The following is a 9,875-nucleotide window of genomic DNA, read 5'->3' as shown; positions in this document are numbered from 1 at the left end:
TGGAAGGTTCCCAGGCCTCGCCCCAGGAGACACAACCTGAAGCCCTGGAGTAGGGGGACACACTACCATCACCTGCAGGGACTGCAGTTACCTCCCACCTAAGATCAGGCAGCAGCAGTAGCAGGAAGACACTGGCCTCAGGGTAGGGCTCAGTCTGCTGCGTCCCTCCACTCCTTCCTCCCTGCTCTTGCCATCACCCACCCCATGCAGATGGTCCTGCCTGCCTGGCCAGGGAAGGCTGCCTGTCTGCAGGGCTGAGGTGAGTTTTCTGCCAACAGGATGAGGATTAAGCCCAGAGCCCTTGTGGTGGGTTTGACCTTGGCTGGCTGCCAGACCCCCACCCAGCCGCTCTCTCACTCACCCTCCTCAACAGGAAAGGGGGGGATAATAAGATGGAAAAGATCATGGGTTGAGATAAAGACAGGGAGATAACTTAGCAAGTATCATCATGGACAAACCAGACTCAACTTGGGGAAAGTTATTTTAATTTATTGCCAATTAAAAATATGGTGAGAAACAAAGACAAAACTAAAATCACCTTCCCCCACCCGCCCTGTTCCCAGGCTCAACTTCACTCTTTCTTTCCCGAATCTTCTACCTCTTCCCCCAACCCTGAGGTGGGGAATAGGAGGTTGCAGTCAGTTCAGACCACTTCTCTACTGTTCCTTCCTCCTCACACTTTTCCCCGTGGGGTCCCTCCCCATGGGGTACAGTCCTTCATGGATTACTCCAATGTGGGTCCTTCCTATGGGCTGCAGTTCTTCAAGACCTGCTCCAGCATGGGACCTCTCCATGGGGTAGAGTCCTTCAGGAAGAGAGTGCTCCAGCATGGGTTCAGAGGCTGCAGCTCCTGCCAGGAGCCTGCTCCAGCATGGGCCCCCCACAAGCTGCAGCTTCCTTCAGGGCACATCCATCTCTCATGGCGTGGGGTCCTCCATGGGCTGCAGTGTGGATATCTGCTCCGCCATGGTCCTCCATGGGCTGCAGGGACTCCTTGCTTCACCATGGTCCTCTTCATGGGCTGCAGGGGAATCTCTGGTCCAGTGCCTGGAGCACCTCCTCTTCCTCCATCACTGACCTCAGTGTCTACAGGGTTGTTTCTCTCACAGTTTTCTCACTCCTTTCTCTCACAGCTGCTGCACAGCATTTTTTACCCTTTCTTAAATATGTTATTGAAGAGGTGCCACCAGCTTCACTGACGGGCTCAACTTTGGCTCCGGTCTGTTTTGCAGCCAGCTGGGACTGGCTGTGTCCAGCACGGGAGCAGCTCCTGATCTCTTCTCACGGAGGCCATCCCTGCAGCGCCCCCCGCTACCAAAACCTTGCCATGTAAATCCAGCACAGTGCTCTCTTCACTTCTTTTCTCCTCCTGGCATCATCCACAGCCCTTGGTGCTCATGCTCTCAGGCTCTTTTCTTGCAGCTCACCCCTGTGTTGGGGCACTTCCCAAACAGCACCTGGGGACCTGGTGCTCAGTGCTACTGGCCAAAACACAGAACCCAAGGGATGGGAGAAGGCACCAGCTCTAACAGCAGTGGCACCCCACCCGCATCCCAACAATTACTGACACCTCCATGGTATGCCAACAGTCACGAGCACACAATACACAAACTAGCAGCCACCAACACACTTCCCTGGCTTCCCAGCAGTCACAGTCCCTATCACAATGCTATGTAAGCACTCAGATCCTCTCCAATCCCTTTCATGTTTGCTCAGATGGTATCCCATCCCTTCTGAGAGCACTCACATCCCATGCCTTACCTGCCTTGCTCACTCAGAAGACCTTGTTTCCCCTACAAGACAACTCGCATGCCCTTTAATGCTTTCCATGAGCATGCAGATGCCCCAGAGTATGTTACCATCTTTTCCCATTAGCCTCCATGTGTACACTGACCCTCCAATTTCTCCTTAATTCTTGCTCACATCTCCTTCATTCTCCCTTCTGGACCATCAGGTCCCTTCCTTTCCCCTCTAAGGAGGCTCAAAATCCCTTCTTTCCATCCACCCAAGCTTATAAATCCTTCACAGTATCCTCTATGAACTCAGATACCCTCTGCTTATCGCCATATCTCTTCAAATCCCTTTCATTTCCCATTATCACAGTGCAGATCTCCTATCTTTCCCTCCCTGCATGCTCACCGCTTCTCCATTTTTTCCCTCCCTGCACGCTCACCCCTCCTCTGTTTCCGTTGTCCACTGTGCAGTTCTCATCCACTGCTCTTTGGCTCCAATCTCATATCCCCTGTGCCCCTCCAGGCACACGCTGAGACTGCCCTTCCCCTCCGGGCAAGCCAAGACCCCCTCAATTCCCATCCTTGTGTGCTCAGATACCCACCATCCACCTTGCTGGGCACTGCCCTCCCCTCCTCTCCCCTTCCTGCACGCCCACATCTCCTCTCCGCTCCTTCGAGCTGCGCAGCTCCCAGATTGGGCAAGACTGAGCTGAGCTGCGTGTGCACGGTCACTCTGAACGGTACTGGGGACAGACGGCACTGTGCACGCAGGTGGCGTCTGCATGACGCCATCACAATCCAGCACACGGGATTGTTAACAGACCATCCTTTCCAAAGCCCTGCCAAGGAATGTCCTGCCAGGCACAGGTTGGTGACTCCAGCTGGGAGCAGGTGTTCCAGCTGCCATAGGAGAGGTGTTCCATACCTCTGATCAGGAATTCGAACCGTTAATTTTCTTCCAGGGTTCATCTTGCATAATTTTGCAGGCTTTGGCAATAAGACCTCTTTAGGCAATGATACTTGACCTAGCAGCCCAAACCAAGCTCTCTACAGCCATATGAGACTCTCCAGATCTTCTGCCTGGATTCTTGGGGCCTTTTGAGAAGGCTGTGAGTGTCCCACAAGTCTGTGTTTTATCTGCCAGACTTGGGGGACACATGGAGTACCTTGAAACCTCAAAAGGTGTGGGGGGGCAAATAAATCCATACCTCATATCTGTACTGGTGCAGAGACTGTCAAAATAGAACAGTGATCTTCTTTGAAGTCTGTCCTGTAAAGAATAGATAATAACCCAGGGCACACCAGGAAGGATTCAGGAATACCCTTTAGAAAGGTAATAAGAAATTACATGGATAATTATTCTTCGGTCTTGTAGAGAAATTCTCAGAGGGAGAAGTGAGTCTAGGTCTAAGCTCCTCTGTGTCTGAAAAGTATTGTACCATGAAGTGAGGCCAGGACCTCATTCAGTGCTACTGCTGAAATGTAATTCCACAGCAGAGCCTGCTGTGCACCACAAAAACTCAGGATAAACTCATGTTGCACTGGCTCCATGCATTTGGTTTGTAGCATCTCTTCAGGCAGGTGGCTTGTTGTGGTTCATCCCTTCCTAAATAGGTTTTTGTCATGACAAACAGCTTCTGTCCATTTCCCCCCCACAGGTTTTGTATCTGTAGTGGTTTAAGCCCAGCTGGCAACAAAGCACCACGCAGCCGCCCGCTCACTCCTCACCCCCCGGCAGGATGGGGAGGAGAAAATACAACAAAAAGCTCGTGGGTCGAGACAAGGACAGGGAGGGATGACTCACCACTTATGGTCACAGGCAAAACAGACTCGATTTTGGGGAAAAAAAAAAAAACAATTTAATTTGTTACCAATCAAATCAGAGTAGGATAATGAGAAACAGAACATATCTTAAAAACACACCTTCCCACCACCCCTCCCTTCTTCCTGGGCTCAGCTTTGCTCCCGATTCCTCTACCTCCTTCCCCGACAGCAGCGCAGGGGGACGGGAATGGGGGTTGCGGTCAGTTCATCACACATCGTTTCTGCCGCTCCTGCCTCCTCGGGGGGAGGACTCCTCACACTATTCCCCCGCCCCAGTGTGGGGTCCCTCCCACGGGGGTCAGCCCTACAGGAGCTTCTCCAATGCAAGTCCTTTGCACGGGCTACAGTCCTCCACGAACTGCTCCAGCATGGGCTTTCCCACGGAGTCACGGCCTTCTCCAGGCCCAGCCACCTGCTGCAGCGTGGGGTCCTCCACGGGGCTGCAGGGCAATCTCTGCTCCACCGTTAACCTCCATGGGCTGCAGGGAGACAGCCTGCCATCTCACCATGGGCTGCAGGGGAATCTCTGCTCTGGCGCACCTCCTGCCTCTCCTTCTTCACTGACTTTGGGGTCTGCATGGTTGTTTCTCTCACATCCCACTCCTCTCTCCACTGCAGGTCTTTTTTTCAACAGTCTTGTCTTAAATATGTCTTCTTAAATATAAGTCTTCTTAAATATGTTATCACAGAGGCGCTACCGCCATCGCTGATTGGCTCAGCCTTGGCCAGAGGCGGGTGTGATTTGGAGCTGGGGAAGCTTCTAGCAGCTTCTGACAGGAGCCACCCCTGTAGCCCCTCAGTGTCCAAGCATACGGAAAGGCTCAGGCAAATTTCCTGCTGTCAGGGACTGCTGGTGGTTCCACGTCCACACGAGCCCAGGGGACATCTGCAGCTCTTGAGATTCTGGTGCCAGAAACAATCTCTAGGGTGACAGAGAGGAACTGGACCAGCATCCAAATGCTTGCCACAGGAAGTACCAGCGCTGCTTGTATTAACGCGTACCTGATACTCACTGTCTTAGTTTCAAGAAGCTTCAAGGTCTCAGTTTCAAGCGGACTGGGGTTGTATGTGGTTAAATAGGTTTTGTGGCCTTCTCTGTGGGGTGACCAGGACCCTGAAATGACCCCAGCCTGGCCAGGGACCCTGCTCATCTGTGGGCATTTTCAGCGATCTCCAAAAGGGGAACAAGTCTGTGCAGAGGGGCAGAGCTGCGGTCTCCTTGGGAGCAGAGACACATGGTGGGTGCTTCGTCACCTCCCCTGGTTACCAACAGAGGTGTTAGAAAGGACAGGCCCCAGGGCAGGCCCTGGGAGACCCAGGGCACCAGCCTCCAGGCAGATACGACCCATTACCCACCACCTCTGAGCCCGATACCCAACCAGGTATTGACCTCTCTAAGTGTCTGCACACCAAGACCAAAACCTCTCAGCTGGGACAAACTGGAACAGGTTGCCAAGGGAGGTTGTGGAGTCTCCATCTTTGGAGATATTCAGATGCCATCTGGACATGGTCCTGAGAAACCGGCTCTGGGTGGCCCTGCGCGAGTGGGGGGGGCGGACAAGATGACCTACAGAGCTCCCTTCCGACCTCAAGCAATCTGTGATTCTGTGCACATGCCCTTCAGTCCCATCCGCAGCTTCCAGGTCTCTTGCCTTCTCCTCCTTGGAGGCTCAGAGTCCCTTCTTTCCCTCCAGGCAAGCTGAGACACCCTTGATGCCCATCCCTGTCAGCTCAGATGCCCTCCCTCCACCTTGCTGGGCACTGCCCTCCCCTCCTCTCCCCTTCCTGCACACCCGCATCTCCTCTCCTCCCGCCTGAGCTGCTCACCTCCCACATTGGGCAAGACTGGGCTGAGCTGCGTGTGCACGGTCACTCTGAGGGGTACTGGGGACGGACGGCACTGTGCACGCAGGTGGCGTCTGCATGAGGATGGGCCAGCACACGGGATCGTTAACAGACCATCCTTTCCAAAGCCCTGCCAAGGAATGTCCTGCCAGGCACAGGTTGGTGACTCCAGCTGGGAGCAGGCCCCCGGCGTCTTTATTTGGCATCTCCAGGAGGAATACAGTGCTTGGAAAGGCCCCGGCCTGCTAAGGGCTCTGCTGCTGCAGGGGAGGCAGCACTGTGCTCACATCCCACACAGTGCTGCACTGTCCTCCTGCTTTTTATTGGGGTCTCAGAGCTCCATCTTCTTCACAAAGCTGAAGGAGAAACCAAAAGGTGTTCAGCTGGATGTACAGAGGGGAGGGCAGAGACCTCCTGCCCACCAGGTCTGGTCTTGGAGGCTTTCTGTGGTCTCCGAGACATCCCCTGCCCTGCAGAGCCAGGCCCATCAGCCCGGGGCTGAGACCTGGGAGAGGACAGGCCAAACCCCAGAGAAACCCATCCGCGTCCCCCTCTGCCCCTGTTCTGCCTGTGGACATCTCCCTGGGGCTGGGAGGCAGGTCTGACTCAGGGGCACAGCCTCAGGACCCCGCTGCTCTCCTGCCACCCAGCTGTCAGGACAGACAGTCCTTCCCGGGTGCTGCTGCCCGGGCAAGGCAGGAACGTGCCGCCGCAGGAAAATGCCTCCTCTGCTTGGAGATATTTACCAGGGGAATTGCTTTGGGGCCGTTGCCTGCAACCTGTTGACCTCCACGGCCTTCTTCCATGCCTCCTGGCGGGCTCTGTATGGCTCCAGATTTGTGAGGACCTGTCTTGCTCGTGGTGGCCGGACGCTGCAACGGCAGGGACAAATTCCCTCTTGCACCCTGGCTGAGACCCTGCCTGCCCCAGCCCCTGCCTGCCCCTGCCCGCTCCTACCCCTGCACCCACGTTCCCTTTGGCCCCCACCGCCCCCTTCAATGCGGGACGAGCTTCAGGCACGTGCTGGGGGCTGCCCAGAGACACGGGGCACCAGGGGCTATCCCAGGGCATGCCCGAGTCAGGGGAAATCCAAGGCGCAGTATCCCTCAGGGCTCAGGGCTCGGCTTCCTTGACCCCGTAGTGTGGTGGTCCCATCTGCTCGACTCTCCCTGGCCTTGCTGGGTGCTGCCACGCACTTACTCTGGCCGTGGTCTCCCCCGCCAAGGGGCCGGTGTGCTCGTCTTCTCTGCTTCCTGAAGGGAGAGAGAAGCTCTCGCTCCTGCCAGAGGGACCAGAGTCTTCTTTCTCCTCCTTTCCAATGCTCCGGGATGGAAGGCAGCATCTTTCTCTGGGCTCCGGTGCTTTGCCACTGGGGGCAGCTGTTGTGCGAGGCAAACAAAGAGGAGGCATCGCAGTCATTTCTGTCTTTCTCCAGCCAAGGCAACATCAAGGGCTTCGTCCCTCAGCCAATGAAGCCAATGGACAGTTTGGTTTCCTCCTCTCTACCCCAAAGTGCTTGGCAGTGAACCCTCTACTTCCTATAGAAACCTAGACATAAAGGAGATTCAGTTCATGGAATGACCCCTGGCAAGCACAGTGGAGAATGATGAAGTCATTCGCAAGACTGAAAGGAGGAGCCGCAAAAAGTCCCAGAACAAACACATCCAAAGGGATCCTTTCAGCCTCCCTATCCGCAGAGCAGATGCAGCCTTCCTGCACGGACATAGGACACCATCATTACGCAAGTCTGTATCACCTACCGGGACATATTTCCCCTGCCTGTCGAGGGCAGGCAGTCTGGCTTCAGGAGCTTCCTTCCCCTTGACGTCTCTGCCCTTCTTTGCAGAGTCCCCCGCAATTGGTGGCAGCACACTGCAAATACACCACATGAGGACTTTGTCTGGGGACAGTGGGAGCGTCTTCTCCGGCTTGTGCTCATGAGCCCAGCCTGTGCCCTCACCAAAACACCTGCTACACACTTCCCACCCAGCAGGAAGAGCTAAGTCCTTGGTGCACGTGCTCATAACCGCTCTGTACCAGTACAGGCAACGTGGCCAAGGGCAACAGCTCCCTCACACGTGTCCAAGAGCATGGGGTTACCCAGCTCTCCAAGACTCTCACCTCCCTCTCTGCATTCCAGCCTCAGCCTTTTTCCTTTCTTCTGCTGTCACCTCCGCATCACCCATCCGAATTGGAGGAAGACGCCGATCAGAAAGGAAGCGTCGGCCGGGAAGACCCCCTGAAGAAGAAAAAGAGGAAGCTCCTCACAACTGCATCTCTGGAACGCTTTGGACAGGAAGGACGTGCTGGCCTTCCTGTCCAACCCCTGTCCCCTTCCCTGAGGGCCGCGCTGCTCCCAGAGTGTTGCTGTCCCACTGCTTCCTTGGCTCCCCATTCGGAAAAAAGGGGGGCCTGCTGGGACACATTGCGGGCTTGAGAGGGGATTCTCTTTGGCGTGGAGGACGTCAGTTCCTAGGAGGGGAATGTACACAGAGTTGCCTGGGGCTCGGCGCTGGATCTTCGCGTTGTTACAGTACCTTGTAGGTAAGCGCTGTCAGGCAATGCTTGTGACTTCCCATCTACGTGCACAAAGCTGGAAAGAAGAAGGCGACACCGGTTTGAATAAGGGCAGCACAGTCCATTGCAGCCTCCGGGAAGAAGCTGCTCACAGCCATCCAGTTTTCCAAAGGAGAAGACCTAACAGGTTGGCACCACACACGAGGACACCGAGTGGCACAACACTCCATTGCCAGCATGGGCAGAAGAGCCTCCATCCATAGGGCTGCTCTCAACGGGGTCTGGGATGCACCTTGTCAGAGATGCTTTACAGGGGAAAACAAACACCCAGCAACTAAGAACATCCTGGGCTCTGGGGGCTGTTTTTTCTCCGTCTCACTCAAAGGAAAGGGAAGGAGCCGATGAAGCTCTCTACACAATGGTCCCTAACTGCGACTCCAGGGCAGTTCCCACACAGGGTGGGAAGGTAAAGCAGGCCCTCTTCCCTGGGCCTCTGCCTGAAGACACCCCACTTCCCAAAGAAGCAAGAGTGGCCATGGACTTCACGCAGAAGCACTGCTTGGGCAGAGTTATTCCCACCCAGCTTCAGGAGGAGACCTAGGCAGCTCTGCGGGGCTCCATCAGAGAGGGGCTGGCTGAGAAGCTGCACGCTTGGCCTGTCCAGAAGCAAACATACTCACTGTGGGAACACGAAGACGCCTCCAGGAGGCATCCGGAAAACGGCCATTTCTTTGCGGGCTACGATCAAGTGTCTCAGCCTTGGCGTCTGCAACAGGGACAGAGACATGGCAGGGGATCCCCAGGGAATTTACTCGTTGCTCACAAGGGCAGAAAACCTCTCTGCCACCCACAACCCCAGCTGCCTCTCCACCACCCTGTGCCTGTGCCTCCGCGTCCTGCCCAAAGCTACGAGCCTCTCCGCCACCTTGGCCTTTTGGGGTGGCAAGGCCGCGCTGGCGGCGCCTCTGCAGGAGCCAAAGCACAGGGCACACCAGGGGCCTGGCCTTGCCTGAGCTCGGCCCCTGAGGCATGGCTTCCTGGGAGCAGGAGGGCAGGCCCAGCCACAAGCACTGTGGAAAGCCTGCCCAAAGGCCACAGCTTTGACCCCATTGCAAGAGGATAGAGGGTGCACTGAAAATGTGCCAAACTCACTTGGAGGAAAGCGTTTGCCAGCTTCCCTGTTTTATCCACGTCTCGGAGCAGGTCTTCAAAGAACCTCATGATCACGCTCCCTTCTCGGCACACCAGGATGCCGATGTTCTTGAACACAAAGTCGAAGTTCTTCCATTCAGACAAGGCCCAAGCAAAGACTTTCATGGTCGCCTCGATGCACTTCAAGACCTTCGCCTTGGGAATGTGGAGGCGCAAGGCGACCTCAGCATAGATCACCTCGTCAACTTCTAAATCCTCTGCAAACAAACCACCCAACAACAAGTCACTTGATCAGCCCTTCAGTGGACTCACATCACCTGTCAGCACAACGGCCCTCAAGAGCCCACCAACTCTCCTCCCGCCACACCAACTCTTCATTCAGCAGCAAATGCCCTGCCTTTGTGGGCTGGAGCCCTGTCCCCATGCAGACTGCTGCCCCTATCAAGGGGAGAGGGGGGCATCCAAGGGGAAGGACCATACCTGACACACTCCCAACCCCGTGGTGCCCCACAGCTACCACCAATGTCACAGCAGAGCCATGCCTGGCCGCTTGGGGCATGCTAACCCTCTCATCCCTGCTGCCAACCGAGCTACAGCTCACTCCAACCCCTTTTAATCTACCAGCCAGCTGCAGGAGTGAGCAGGAACGCTGGTGCTCGCCTTTCCAAGGCATGGAGCGGCATTAATGGGGAGCATCAGCTTCATCGTTGCCAAGTGATTCGCAGGAACACCTCCAAGAGAGTGCTCTCCAACAGCAGTCAGCACACCATGACACCCAGAGAGCCCTTGGAGGGCTGCAGAGCT

The 9,875-nt window shown here is 55.6% G+C and overlaps 1 long non-coding RNA gene across 1 annotated transcript; it reads right to left on the bottom strand.

The window, feature by feature from the left end:
• Window positions 1-5,701: 5,701 nt before the first annotated feature.
• On the bottom strand, window positions 5,702-6,671 carry LOC127028342 (uncharacterized). The gene is made up of 3 exons (XR_007767997.1): window positions 6,603-6,671; window positions 6,149-6,274; window positions 5,702-5,758 (listed from the first exon to the last, which is right to left on the bottom strand). It is a non-coding gene; the product is annotated as an uncharacterized LOC127028342 (long non-coding RNA).
• Window positions 6,672-9,875: the final 3,204 nt, after the last annotated feature.

This window comes from Gymnogyps californianus, unplaced genomic scaffold, assembly GCF_018139145.2.
Source record: "Gymnogyps californianus isolate 813 unplaced genomic scaffold, ASM1813914v2 HiC_scaffold_311, whole genome shotgun sequence".
In the NCBI taxonomy this organism is placed as follows: Eukaryota; Metazoa; Chordata; class Aves; order Accipitriformes; family Cathartidae; genus Gymnogyps; species Gymnogyps californianus.
Note: the sequence above shows the minus strand (reverse complement) of the source record. Positions and strands in the feature narration are given on the sequence as shown.